Source organism: Tachypleus tridentatus, chromosome 13, assembly GCF_004210375.1.
Source record: "Tachypleus tridentatus isolate NWPU-2018 chromosome 13, ASM421037v1, whole genome shotgun sequence".
In the NCBI taxonomy this organism is placed as follows: Eukaryota; Metazoa; Arthropoda; class Merostomata; order Xiphosura; family Limulidae; genus Tachypleus; species Tachypleus tridentatus.
In genome coordinates, this window is record NC_134837.1 from 106,848,166 (window position 1) to 106,863,001 (window position 14,836).

At 33.6% G+C, this 14,836-nt stretch overlaps 1 pseudogene across 1 annotated transcript in view; it reads left to right on the top strand.

The window, feature by feature from the left end:
• Positions 1-14,836, top strand: part of LOC143236058 (aconitate hydratase, mitochondrial-like) — a 59,376-nt pseudogene that overhangs the window by 34,939 nt on the left and 9,601 nt on the right. Inside the window, exons 8-17 of the transcript XR_013019435.1 lie at positions 1,534-1,603; positions 1,810-1,950; positions 2,375-2,473; positions 4,664-4,768; positions 5,047-5,138; positions 5,640-5,745; positions 6,331-6,488; positions 7,067-7,140; positions 7,410-7,593; positions 7,735-7,940. The product of XR_013019435.1 is annotated as an aconitate hydratase, mitochondrial-like (transcript). The remainder of the gene's footprint in view (positions 1-1,533; positions 1,604-1,809; positions 1,951-2,374; positions 2,474-4,663; positions 4,769-5,046; positions 5,139-5,639; positions 5,746-6,330; positions 6,489-7,066; positions 7,141-7,409; positions 7,594-7,734; positions 7,941-14,836) is intronic.

A 14,836-nucleotide genomic window follows, 5' to 3' on the forward strand; every position in this document is an offset into this window, starting at 1 on the left:
CTGTTTTTATGTCTGTCCTCTTTTCCTTCTCTTTCCTTGAGTTTTGTCTATTCTCATGAAGGTGGGCAGTGAAGGCATCCTTTTGTATGTGCTCAATCCCTTTCAGTTGAGAGAAGAGTGGTGATGTTCTGTGGGTGTAGATGGTGTGAACCTTCTTACTGTTGAGGACTAGAAGAAAAGTACTTGATGCTATGTGGTTGTGGATTGCAGATAATTGAGCTAAATGTATTTTACCCCTCTAGCTGGGATTCCTCATCTTACTGCCACCTGGGTGCTAGTTCCCAAGTAATCTGGTGGTGTAGAACTGAACTAACTAGCACAATTCCTCACATGTGGTTAGTAGGGATATCTCGTCCTACCACAGAGGGATGTAAATTCCCAAGGCTGCTAGGTTTTTGTATTTGAGTAAATCACTACATTGCATTTCTCTTTCCTACTGTCACCCATACATGTGTTTCTGGGTGGCACGATATTAGTTGTGAACTACATGTGCCCTGACTAGAATAACAGAACAGAATCTGTTTTTCCTTTATCCTTCATCTTGAAGGGAAAATTGTAGGGACCCTATAAATGCCCTAAACTGCATAGGTTTGCAGTGGACATGACCCACTGATTACATTCTCATTCACATTAATCACTCTGCACCATTTGACATGTCCAACTGGGTATTTTATGTGCTCATTTTGACTCGAATTAGTGACGTGTATTTTCACAACAAACAAAGAGTATAACTGGTCCAGATGTGGTGTGGTCTCTCATGGGTGTGTTCCTCTACCAACAGATGTTAAACTCCATAAACATTCTCTGGAAACTTTCTGAAGGGAGCTTACCTAGGTGCATTTTGCACCAGTCTCTTCACTATGTCAAAGCGGGATTCTAACTATTATGTGAGAATAGAAAAGATATTATATCAGAAGTTAAAATCTTTGTGCACTGAAATTGAATTTCTGAAAGATACCTCTTCTTACACTTTCTGCCCTACCCCCCACTTTTGGTGCTTCTTTTTTGCCTAATCTTGAAGTGAAAATTGGATTCTATTATATAGAGGGAAGCAAGTGTGTGTCATGCTCTTATTGATGAATGGTTAGCGCATGATTATATGTATTCTTTAAAACAGCTGTATCAGTTTATATACATAGTGTAATGGGAGTATCATGGTTAGTGGTGAGCAAAAATTTTTACATATAAAGTGCAGCACTGAATGAAAAACACTTATGTGAGAAGCAGTATCTATCTATCTGAAATATATCTTTAGTGTTGGAAAATTTTAACATCTATTGCTCATTGAATAGTTAATTTTAATCATTCATGTTTGGTACTAAGGCAGTGATATTTGTTAAGAAATATAGAAGAAATGTAAAAGCTTTTTCAAGTACCATTTTATAATCTGGACCTACTGATATTAGTCATTAGAACAATTAATTAACAAGATTTTGAATATTTCTGTTCAGCTTTCTTGTACATTGAATAACTAATTGATTTTTAAGTATATGCCATCATTGTTTTGTTTTTTTATGAACCATTCCTGCCCAGATTGTATTGGAGAACTATGCATTTCCAGGGGTGCTGTTAATTGGTACTGACAGCCACACACCAAATGGAGGTAAAATTGTAACTTTTGAAAAAGAAAAAAAGAGTATAATGGTTTGGTTTGTTAGTATGTAAAAAAAAGTGCAAGAATCCAACAACATGTTATGTGATTTAAAAACAATGCTTTTATAATAATTAAAAAAAATGAAAGATGTGAATAAAATATTATTTGAATTACCCACAATTTAAATTTCCTGATGCAGTGATTTGAAAATGCAGGTGGCCTAGGTGGTGTGTGTATTGGTGTGGGTGGAGCTGATGCTGTTGATGTCATGGCTAATATTCCATGGGAACTTAAATGTCCTAAAGTTATTGGAGTCTGTTTGACTGGTAAAATTTCTGGTTGGACCTCTCCAAAAGGTAACTGTATAATCTTCTAATGATTAAGATTTTTATTTTATCTTAAAGGGAATTGCAAAATATTTGTATTAAATTTTTATTTACATATTTAAGAATTCTTAAAAATATGTGTGGTCTTAAGTGTTACTTTCTCATATATGTGATACTTTGGCAGCTTATATTTTAAGCACTATATTTGCAGTCTTTAAGGAGATGGGTATGTTAAGTTTTATGGGAGAAATGGAGGGGTAGCACTTTATAGAATTTTATTTTTCTGTTTAGTATGTGATTCTCAAGATAGATAGTATTAAACATGCCAAGAGAGAAAAAAAGAAGCTATAGTGCAATGGTACTATTCCAGTTGTAATTCTTAAAATACCTGATATCTTAACTGTTGAAGGAGACATTGAAACTGTTCTTGAATATCAATTGTTTCTTGTTACAGATGTGATCCTTAAGGTAGCTGATATTTTAACTGTTAAAGGAGGAACTGGAGCTGTAGTGGAGTATTTTGGACCTGGAGTTGAATCAATATCTTGTACAGGTAAATATAGTGTTTTTCATTTAATTATGTTTATTTAATAAAATTCATTGTCGTATTTACAGTAGTTTTCGTATTTTATATTTGAATTAATCTATGTATATATATTATTGTAGTTTCATTTAAAAACAAATATTTGCTTCTTTTAATTTAAACCTTACACAGTGATAATTAAGTGTAATATGTTTTATCCTATACATGGATAATAGGACCAAACCAATCAAAACCTACAGTTGAGTGCCAGTTAACCATTTCACGACAGGTCACAGGTCTAAAACCATGTTATTTGTGTTTCTTGACTTGCATTCAAAATTTTATTGAACTACTATTTTATGAATTTATGTCAACAAGTTTGAAATCAAATTGTGGATTATAATTCAAATGTTAGTATTATATATGGGTTGATTTCTTAATTTAAAAGTAAATATTAAAAGAACACACCTAAATATAGATTTTAGTGAGTCATGTCGTATAATGAATGCAGCATTGTTTAAAATTAGATGTTTGTAATGTTAAAATACTAAGTCTGTAGTTTTATACAAATTAGAAACTCAAATTACTAATATTATCAAGCTAGAACAAAATAAGAACCTCGTATCATTTTATTTTGCTGAGGTATGGCTTATGTACTGAAACAAACATGGTGGCCCCATTCACATCTCCATTTTTGAAAACTGTTTCTTGTATACACTTACTTCAATATATGACATGTGAATAACCAGTCAGTAGCTTAGAATGACCCCTAGTGGTTTCCCTGCCAGTTTAATTTTTAAAAATACTACAACTTTTTTCGATCCAAGATTTCAATGAGTTTGTTAAAAGTGTCATTTTTTTTTAATCTAAATTCATCTTAGTAACTAAGCTTCATAAATTATAGTGAAATTTTGTAGTATCAGTGTATTTATTTAAGATTTGTTGGTTATTCAACTTTATATATATATATAAAACCTTAAAATCATTTTGTTTGGTATCATCCACATGCAAAATTTGAAAAGGCGTAGCAACCTATGTCCAGCAGCAACCAAGTATGAAGGCCATAGCAAGAAGAGATAATTGTTTGCTTTACATCTTATAGAACTTATTGTTCTATATTTAAAAAATAAGTTTAATAATTTATTTCTAAATACTAATAATCTATATACATATATAGTGTATAACAATTGAAATGTGACTATATGTTACAAAATACTAGTCTACTTAAACAAAGCCAAGACGGCAAAGAGTAAAGGTCAGTTTTACATGACTGTACATGCACTATGTCAATGCAAGTCGTGTAATGACAGCTAGGCATGACTGGAAGGTCAATATAATAAAAAAATATATATATATACATGTAATTATATAGAATTATGAGACGTAAACTACTTAGTCTAAACATTTGTATTTTTGTTATAATGTGTAGTCATTATAGTATAAAAAAAAAGCATAATTTATATTTATTTCCCAATTATTTTATGATGTTTACAAGGTTGGTCAAGTGATAGATCCCACATAGTTAGAGTGTAGAAAATAACATAAAATATAAAGTTTTACTGAAAACAAATGTTTGAAATGTATTTAGGAGGTTTTAGAGATTATGCAAATAATAGTTTTTTAATCATAACTTGAAATTACTTTGCACTCAGACTCTATTTTCACAAACAAATCTTTTGTAAAGATATTCAATTAAATAATCAGAGTTTTGGTATACAAAATACTTGTAATCTTTTCTAAAAGTCTGCCAAAATTTGTGAAGATACACATCCTGTATCAAAAGGTATGGTGCAAATACTTAATGTGTGTGAATGTGTAGATGAACTTGTGAGCCTGTAGTGAAAATGGTTTGCTGTCCACTACATATCATATTGTTGTGTATCTGTTATGAAAAGTGTAGTAGAGTATAAATATAACAATTCAAACAGTTTAAAATTTATTATGAGAGCTCTGGTTCATCAACGAAATGTTTGTCTTATTCTAGAAGAACTGAATCTTGATGATCTTAGTCTTTCTACATAATCTAATTTTGGAACGCTACATAAATTGTATTAGTATATATTTATTTTTTGGACAGTTTTAACATTCCAAAATTATTTATAGTATTTATTCATTTTGTTAATGTATTTTTAAAATTTGGATTTTTTTTCAGTGGGTTGCAAAGCTGTAGTTGTATTTGTTTCCTCCTCTCCAGTTTCATTTGTTTTTACTTATATGTAGGAATGGGAACAATCTGTAATATGGGTGCTGAAATTGGAGCCACTACATCTATGTTTCCATACAACCCTAGGATGACTGACTATATGGTAGCTACTGGAAGAAAAGGTGTTTTTTATTGCTTGTCCTGTATACTTTTGTAATTATAGAGTTAATTTGAGGTATTATATTCTGAGTATAATTCTGAAGCTTACATTTATTTATTTCAATTTTTAGGATATTTAATAAAACATATATGGTAAACAGAGAATTATAGATTTCTGTGTTGTAGTTTGTCAAATTCATCAGATTTGTCACTGAGATGATTTGTTAATTATGTTTTCACTTTTAAGTGGTAGTGAAATTCTGAAAGTAATATTTTTCCAAATAAATGTTTTTAAATCTAGAAATAGCAGATCTGTCTGACCAATTTACATTTCTACTGACACCTGACAAGGGATGTGAGTATGACCAACTTGTAGAAATCAACTTGGATGAGGTTAGTGCATTGTTAGGATAATTGTATGAAATAATCTTATTCAGACCATTTTGGAAAAGTATATACAGAAAATCTGTTTCCTGTAATGGGCATTATGAATTTAAAGCTGTACATGATTGTTGTACTAGTACTGCATTTCACTAACTTAATCAAGTTCACAACAGAACAGTTGTTGTTCAAATAATTGGTGATATTAATAGTTTTTTTTGTTTTTTTATACCACTGTTATGTCTGTCATATCCCAACTGGCCTGATGAATTCTGGTATTAATTGAAGAGTTTTGTTAGCACCAAGTATAGTGTGATTGAGATGTTAAATTTTTCATTACTTTCACCTTGAAGTTTGTGTGTAATTTAAGTCATTGAAATTAAAGATTGTTTTCATTAAGTGGTTTTGACAACAGATGAATAAAGTAACTTGAGTTTCTTGATTATAATATATGATAAACACATTAAAAGACATTTCCAGTGTGTTACTTTTTAACTAATTTTGTTATTACAGTTGGAACCTCATATAAATGGACCTTTCACTCCAGACCTTGCTCATCCTATCTCTAGGTTTGGGAAGCAAGCCAAAGAAAATGGATGGCCATTGGAAATTAAAGTTGGTAAGTTTAAGTTTCTTGACATCACTGAAGGTGAAGCTTTATTAAGCTATACCAAATTAATCAAATATGAACTGTTTGATTGTAAGTTATTGAATTTTTGTTTTCTTTGTGGTGGATTGGGCATTGACTAGTGGTCAGCTTAATCAGACTGTGAGTCCAAGAATTCACAGGTTTGTAGTCCAATGATGCAGAATCATTCTCCATAATATGGGACAATGGGTGAATTATGAGACTGAATTATGAATATAACTCATGAATTGTTGGTGGGTGCTGTTGTATTTTTTGATTTTTTCTCTAAACTGTCAGTTCAAAGTAAGAGGGATGGTTATGTGTACAAATGTATCTTAGTGTAGCTTTGCACAGAAATTCATAACTTCCAGTATATAAAATAAAAAAATATCACAAAAAGGATGTGTTTACTTGTTTTTGTGCATGAATCATTAAGGCAGTATTCCTCAGCATATTTACCTTTAGTACAATAATTGTCGTCTTAAATGTTGCTTTCTTAGTTTTTTTTTAAATATGCCAAAGATACTCCCCCTATCAGGGAATTTTTCTTAAGAAATTCTGATAACATTTTCTAAGGTTTAATTGGGAGCTGTACTAACAGTAGCTATGAAGACATGGCTCGAGCCAGTAGCATAGCAAAACAAGCCCTGAATTATGGACTAAAATCCAAATCCAAATTCACAGTCACTCCAGGCTCTGAACAAATCCGTGCTACTATTGAACGTGATGGTCAGGTAGGTGGTATATTTAACTTCCCTAAAATGAAATGTTGAAGATAAATTTATTGTCATCGAGACTGCAAAGATGTCGAGGGCTAAATGGGCTGAGAAATGCAATATACCAAGTAAATGTTTCAAGGATGAACAAGAATCACAGTTAGTTTTGTAATTGAAAAGGTTACTTTTTGTTGCTGAGTTGTTCTGAATATTTAAATTCAAGTTTTCCTCAAGTTCACTTAAATGATTTTGTGATATCTGGTAATTTTCTTAACCAAAAGTAAGTAATATATTAGTGCAAGCTTATCACAATCATAGAAGTGGTTTGTTAACTTTAGTTGTAGTGAAATAGTTCTTTTACTTCACTACTGTCATTAGACAGGCCTCAGTGACAGCTGATTTAATATTTAAGTTCGATTATCTATAAAGAATTCATGTTTTGCTCTATTTGCATAGTGTAGAAAAACGTGTTTCAAGTTATGCTAATAACAACTGATGAAAGTTTGTATGCAGCTCAAAACTGATTGTAAGTTTTTATTTATCAGTATTTTGATTCCTACAAACTAAATTTTAATGGTAGCTTTCTTTGTTTTTAGGCTAAAGTATTTCAAGAATTTGGAGGTGTTGTGTTAGCTAATGCTTGTGGACCTTGCATTGGACAATGGGATAGGTTTGTGTTATGTTTAATCAAATGCATTGATTTTATTTCTTGAAATGCCAAGTATATTGTTGTTGTTTTTTATCTTATCTTGAAACTAGGACCAGATACATTCCCTCATTGTTGATTTTTTTAAACAAAATGTTAAGTGCACACTTAATATCTATTTCAAAATAAAGCATGAAATCAGTAGTGTACACAGGTATGTGTGAGTACTTTTGTAAACAGTATATCATTGCAAAACAAAGATTGCAGTTATGTCTTTTACACTACTTTTACAGGAAAGATGTTGCTAAAGGTGATAAAAACACCATTGTTTCATCATATAATCGAATTTCACTGGACGAAATGATGCCAACCCTGCAACCCATGCTTTTGTAGCATCACCTGAACTTGTTACTGCTTTGTCTATTGCAGGAAGATTAGATTTCAACCCACTAGCTGATGAGTTAACTGGAAGTAAAGGTATATTATTAAATTTAAAGCGTATTCAGGAATTGGGAATCGTTTTAGTTAATTTTGCTAGAATTGCATTCCTATAGAGTTATTTCATACAATTCTCGTCTGTTAAACTTTAAACCATAATCAGTATTTGGAAATTTTCAGGAGAAAGATTTAAGCTAGAAAGTCCACAAGGTGATACCTTACCATATCAAGGGTTTGATCCAGGTCAGGACACCTATCGGTCTCCTCCAGAAGATGGCTCTTACATTGATGTAGATGTTGACCCCAAGAGCCAAAGATTGCAGTTACTTGAGCCATTTGATAAGTGGGATGGCAAAGACTTAATAGATTTGCTGATTCTGATAAAGGTATAGGTTTTACTTGTGAATTTTAATTGTGCAGACATTCCCAGAACTGCTCAATTATCAGTAATATAGTAAAATCAACCATACACCTGAAATGGGGAAGTATTGCTGTGATAATAGTAATTTGGAATTTCATAGATGTTATCACTTGGTGAAATTTAAGTTCTTGCCTGAAAATAAAAACTGATATGATGTATTGCAGAAACAGAAAATATAACTAAAATAAAAGAGTAAGAAAAAATTTACCAAAAGTATAGGTATATGAAACAAAGGAAAATAATGTACTGAAAAGCTAGTTTATCACAAAGTGGAATAGAGAAAACAGAAACAAGTCTTTATCAAAATTATTTTCCTCCTTATTTTATTTTCTCTGTTTCCTTAATTCTTTGTTAGTTTAGACTTATTAATTTTTGTCGTATTTTACCTTTTTTTTATTTATTTTTCTTTGTATGTGTACTTTCAAAGACAATACACATCTCTTCTAACAGAAAGCTATCTTCCCCTTGCATCTGCTATAAAGATTTGCTGCCACTAGCCTTTAAGCAACTCCAACCTAAACTCAGAAGATATCTCATGAATTGTTCTATGGCATAAGGATGCTATTATGCAGTAAAAGCCACCTATTAGTAGGAGGGTGATACCATCTTTTGCACACTAGCTTTCACTATGCTTTTGCACTTATGAGCTTCATTCCTTTTTTTCAGGAATAAGCATACAAGACATTTTTGTTTTTTCTCCTTCAATCACAATTTTCAGTCAATTAAGGGATGTTGTCTCCTTTTTTCTTCTGATTATGAACTTTCACATTTATGAAACATCCATTTCTTGCATGACTGAGTAATATCTTCACATTAGTCCAGCTTCAAAGTGTACGATCTGATGGGCATAGTGTAGAAGGTTGTGGGTTCTATTGTATTCATCCATTCACCTGGTGTTCCTTCACCTCATCCTGAGTAGTAGAATGAAAAGGAAGACAGCTTTAACCATGTTTGTTTTTATTGTTTAGAATTTTCAGACTTCCTCATATTATCAAGATCTTATAGCTCATGTATGTTCTCTTCTACCCTCCTTCATAATCCTACCTCTAAATAATTTTACATTTTTCCTCCTTTCTCCTGATATTGGTATTCATGCAACTACCATATCAGGTCATCTATATTCCTGCTATCATATGCCTTGTTCTCCTCACATTTCTGGTTCTTTTATCCTGGCCTACAGTTATTCAAACTTCCGCTTTCTAAAGTCACCAACCATGGAGTCTCTTTTGCTTGTTTGAGAGACAGGTCCATTGGGGTTGGTTACACTTTTAATTGTCCAATTCTTTCATCCTCACCTAATCCCCGTGTCTGTGCTTTGTTGCCTTTCTTCTCTACACCTCATGTCAGAAGCACTTCATTGAGCCCCATGTTACTTTACTGCTTGTTCTCATTCTCTTGTTTTTTCTACCATTGACCATACTACTTTTTCTACCTTTTCCCTGCTCACTTGGATCATTTGTTGTCAGATAGGGAACCTTCCTTTCCTATGTTCAGCTTACTTTCTCCTTTTTTTAAAAGACCTCTGCCTCACTCCCTTTCTTCACCCTTTTCTTTGTAAGACATATCAGATTCAATTGAATTGTGCAAATAACCTGCTCATCATCAGTCCTCATTAACTTCCTTGCTTATTTTACTTCATCCCTCCCACTCCTGAATTTCACCTAATCTTTCCTACTTTCTGTATATCCTTCTTTTCTGCTCAACTTATCTTCAGACTCACCAGTCTCTTAAGTGAATACAGAACATTTTCAGATCTCATGAGGACTCATATGTTGTGTTATGCAGAACCTTTGGGAAAAACTACCTGTAGACAGATAGGCTAATCTAATTCTCAGTCACAGATTTTCCCTTCATTTCTCCTCTTTTCAGCTCATACCCAGTTCACTTCACTCCTTCTTTCTATCTCATCTATCTTACACATCTGTTAGATGCTGTATCAGATCTGTTGGTGTATGACTCTTCTTCAAGGTTTAACTCTTGCTGCTTCATGATAATCAAAAAGACTATGAACTTTTGTATAGAAAATTTCTTTTCCCTTTATAGTTCCCTTTGTTTCACCTGGTTTATAGGTGATTAAGGTCAATGTCTTGGATGTATTCCTTTATATTCCTATTGGAGAGTCTTCAAGACGTTTCTCTTGACTCGTATCAGAATTGTATGATACAATTTCAGGCTTTTCTACCTGACATTGCTTCAGCTTCCTATTCTTTCAAGAGAGTAGTAAAGACTTTCCCTTGCCATCTGCATTGACTAGATCTGCAATTACATTATTTTACATATTATAATTTATCTCAGAGAAGTGTTCAATTTTAAGTAGCTGAAAATTTTAATGTAGAAGTTAATTAAATGTCAATATTTATTAAATTTAAGATACTTGCCAACAAGATTTATATTTGTAATTTTTCTTTCTTAACACATATATTTTAATCTACTAACAACAATACAGTTTATAACAATGGCTATTTTAAAGTTATTAAAAATATTGGTTTATATACAAGGGTTTTACATACTATATTTATATTTAGTCTTCTATCTGATCTAGAATTGAATATTTCATCAACATTTCAAGTCCATGATAAGCAAATTAATTCTAAGTTGATATTGTTACACTTTGCTTAAGCTAATTAGCTTAGTTGGCCTCACTTCCTTACAAGCTGACTTTTTACTGATGAAGATATTTAGTATCCTTATAGAAATACTAGCATCCGAAGCTAGTTTGCTGAAGTTTTGTGGTTTGTAATGTTTGGAATCTATAAGCATTCCCAGTCAAATTCTGTAGGTTTCTGACTAATAAGCATTAATCACAATTATAGCTTTGGAGGCTTACAGTATACTGGCTGTAGCTGACCAATAATAATAACAACTGTTTCTTGGCACATCAGTTTTATGTACCAACCACATGAGAATCTTGAACTTTTAACAATATTCAAAAACATGCTAGTGTTTTCATAAAACAAATATTTTTTATTCTTACTCTCAAGAATATTATACAGATTTAGAAAACAGGCAGGACTTGCACAATACACATCCAACAATGTATATCATATGCATTAAAAAAACCTATACTGAAATAAATGTGTAACAGTAAATCTGTTACAATTATTACATCTACAATTAGTTTCTTCTGCTCCCCCCCCCCCTCACAGGTAGTCTTTACTTCACAATTCTCTTCATTTGCTAAACTTCCAATCCTTTCTAACCCTCACCAAATATCTAGCTCATATGGGACTATTTTTCAAATTATTTCTCATCTGGGCTTAATGTACTCCTATCCACCTGTAAGCTTTAGAGCTTTCTACCAAAAAGACACAAACCTATCCTACTTTTGCTGCATGACAGGTTCTGTTGCTTTTGGGGACCATGACTTCACCAGAAGTGTTTATTTCTTTTGGCCATGGTTCAATGTACTTCCTCATTGATACATTTGGACTTGGTGGTTCTTCTGTTCTCTCTCTTCTTTTCCAAGGATCTTTCATGATTGCTGGATGTCTCTACTTCCATCCAAATTCGACTTTCACCTTTTCACTAACACTTCCTTATCAAGATGGAGAGTATCTCTGAATAACTTTCTTACATTTTTCTCCTTTGCTACACCAACGTTTTCATACTTTTGATAGCATATCAGGAAGGGTACCATATCCTGGATCTTTGTTTTTAACCCTAAACCTTCTTTATTGTTCCTGTACCCCTGTCTCTCATCTTCATATCTTTCTTGGGACATTTCTTCTAACAGAGGCTGGGTCTATCACTTGTTCTGTTTTGTTTGTTAATCATTAGGGGTTGACACCTGCAGAATGATGAGTATTTCTTTTCTTCAGATTTGCCACCAATTCTTTCATTTCTTATTTCTGACAGCTGCTGGATGAGATCCTCCAGAATTTCATGTGAATTATATCTCGCACCTTCTTCAGCCACCATATTTACCGGCTACTGTCTTGTCTCCTGTGGGCTCTTGCCTGTCTCTGTTTAATCAGTGTCCTTTCATCTTAATTTATGTAACATTGCTTAGAGAATCCTATCAGGTGGCTGGTGGTACCTTTCAGTCTTCATGTATGTTCACTGTTGAGATGTGATGTTCAGCAAGACCACTCAAGGTATATTCTGATGTCTATCTACTGTTTGATTCATACAGTCTGGATCAGACAGTAGATAGACATCAGTAAAACCATCATCCATCAAGTGGTGCTTTGCATACTTCCCTGGTTCATACTTGCTGAGTTGTCAAAATAGGTTTATGTGGTCACATGTTGCACTGTCTTCAGTAAAAGACCTTTCTGGCTGAAACAGGACTGATGGGGATTTGTATATTTACTCTGAATCTCTCATCACAAATTCCTCTTTTTTTTTTTTTTATCAAATGGAGCTTGGGAGACTCTTATTTATCACTTACAATTTTCTAGCTTCTGGGGTGGTGGACTATGAAAAACACCCACTGATTGTGACTGACCTAACTGCCAGAGCTAGAACAAGGGGTGTCACTTAGAAAGAATTGGAACAGTGATGACACTGTCACTGTAGACAGGTCATCCTTCATATAATTATGCTAAAAACATGCCAGAAGCACTTCACTGTGCCTTCCTGCAATCTGCATCTGTACAGCAGAGTTTAGGCAAGTACATCAAAAGTCTGTGCCTTATACCTGCGGCTTGGAACTGTCCAGCAGAGATGAGGTGAGCTCATTCCAAGACATGTGACTGTCAAGTTGAGGTACAGTTACGACAGAAAGTGTTCGTACCCCTGTGTCCCGAGTGTTTTTTTTGCTCATAACTTAAAACGTGTCACGAGTAGGCTAATAGAAGTATAATATATTATAAATATTATACCAACACAAATCTACATAAATTTTTATGTAAATTAAATGACAAATAAACTGTTTATAAACAAATGATCAAAAATAGGAGGAGCAGAAAGTGTTCGTACAGTTCAGAATGTGTGAAACAACTGATATTCCCATACAAATTTTATTTAGTTTGGCAAATAAACTACATTATACCATTCCAAAACTAGACAGTGTGTTCATAGTTATTAGAATTTAGCTGGCAAAAAATGTACTTCTGGCAATTTAGCACTGTCTCCGTCATTATCTGCTTGGTCATCATGGCGAACAGGAAACAACTGTCCAGTGATTTAAAAAACCGAATTATTGTAAAATACAAGTCTCGTATGTCTCTTTTTGGTATTGCTACACAACTTAATGTGCCAAAATCTACTGTTCAAAGCATAATTGCCAAGTTTTAGCTTACATGATCAACTGCTAACCTCCCTCATTCCAGACGCCCCACCAAAATTCCAGAGAGAACCAAGAGGAAGGTTCTCAGAGAAGTTAATAAGAACCCTCGTTTAACACGTAATGACATACAGAAACTGGTAAGGGAAATTTGAGTTGAAGTAAGCACCTTTACAGTTACGAACATGTTACGCTCTTCTGGGTTCAAAGCATGCCGTCCTCGTAAAACTCCATATTTAAAGCCTGTTTATTTAGAAGCACGATTGAGGTATGCAAGAAAGCATGTAGATAAACCCTTTACTATTGGAAGAGTATTCTTTGGTCAGACGAGACTAAAATTGAGTTTTTCGGCTACAATGATTTTTGCTATAATTTCTGTAAGAAGGGGAACAAAATCTTCCAAAGAACACCGTCCCTATGGTTAAACACAGAGGTGGCTCAATCATGCTATGGGGTTTTTTCAGCTCTTCTGGTGTAGGCAGCTTTCACCGTGTCAACAGAATCATGAAATAAGAAGAGTAGTTGATATATTAGGCACTTATATCAAGAATGATGCTCGGAACTTGCGGCTTGGACATCGTTGGATCTTCCAGCATGACAATGATCCTAAGCACACATCAAAATATGTGCAATCCTGGTTGCAGAGGAACCATATAAGCGTTCTAGAGTGGCCATTGCAGTCACCCGATCTCAACCCAATTGAAAACGTTTAGCATGAGTTGAAGACCAGGTTTATCAGCATCATTCGAAAAACTTGCAAGAGTTGAAGGCCTTCTATAAAGAAGAACACTTTCTGTCGTGACTGTATGTACAAGTATATCATTCCCTACTTCTGCAATAACATATCCCCAGTACTGTCAAAATTAGCACACACTACATGCTTAATATTACATAATTAGACAAATTTCTTTGCCCTCCTCCTGCAGCTGATGTTGGTATGAGAATCTACCAAAAGAGTGAAGACAGTCATATGCTATTAACCTCTGAAAGTTTCCCAACCACTATATGCATACTAGTTCTTTGACCTCTTGTGTGCAAGTACTTTGGCCATATTCTTATTCTTCCCATGTTTGTTACACATACATCTCCTTTGCCTCTTCCTTCTGTTTACTCTGGGCAAAGAGTATACCCTGGAAGAGATGAGATGCAGTTTTTCACAAGTATGCCCTTGTGGAGATCCCACCATTGTGTGTCATACATCATAGGCTTCCTTTGAATGTTTTCTGAAGAGAGCTCATCTAGGTGAAGTTTTAACCAGATCTTCCATTATACCAATGTGATATTCTAGCTTTCCATGTGAGAGGTGTGTATCCTCACAGAAGTTAATATTTGCCTAACCAGAAAATGTATTTCCGATAGACACTCACCTTTGTTTACACTTCATACTTTTTCTCCACACTTTTGGTGCAACTTATTATTCCTTTCCTCTGCAAAGAAAGAAGATCACAAGTACAAAATCATAGAGGGAGCTAGTGCATAAAGAGTTTCTGTTGCCTTCTTGTTGGTGAAGGGCTTTTACTGCATAATAATATATTTATGTAGCAGTGCAAATCACAAAAATCTCATGAATAGGAGTAGCATACAACTCTTTTAGGCAGATATATGGGGAAGATAGCTTTCTGTGAAGAGAGGTA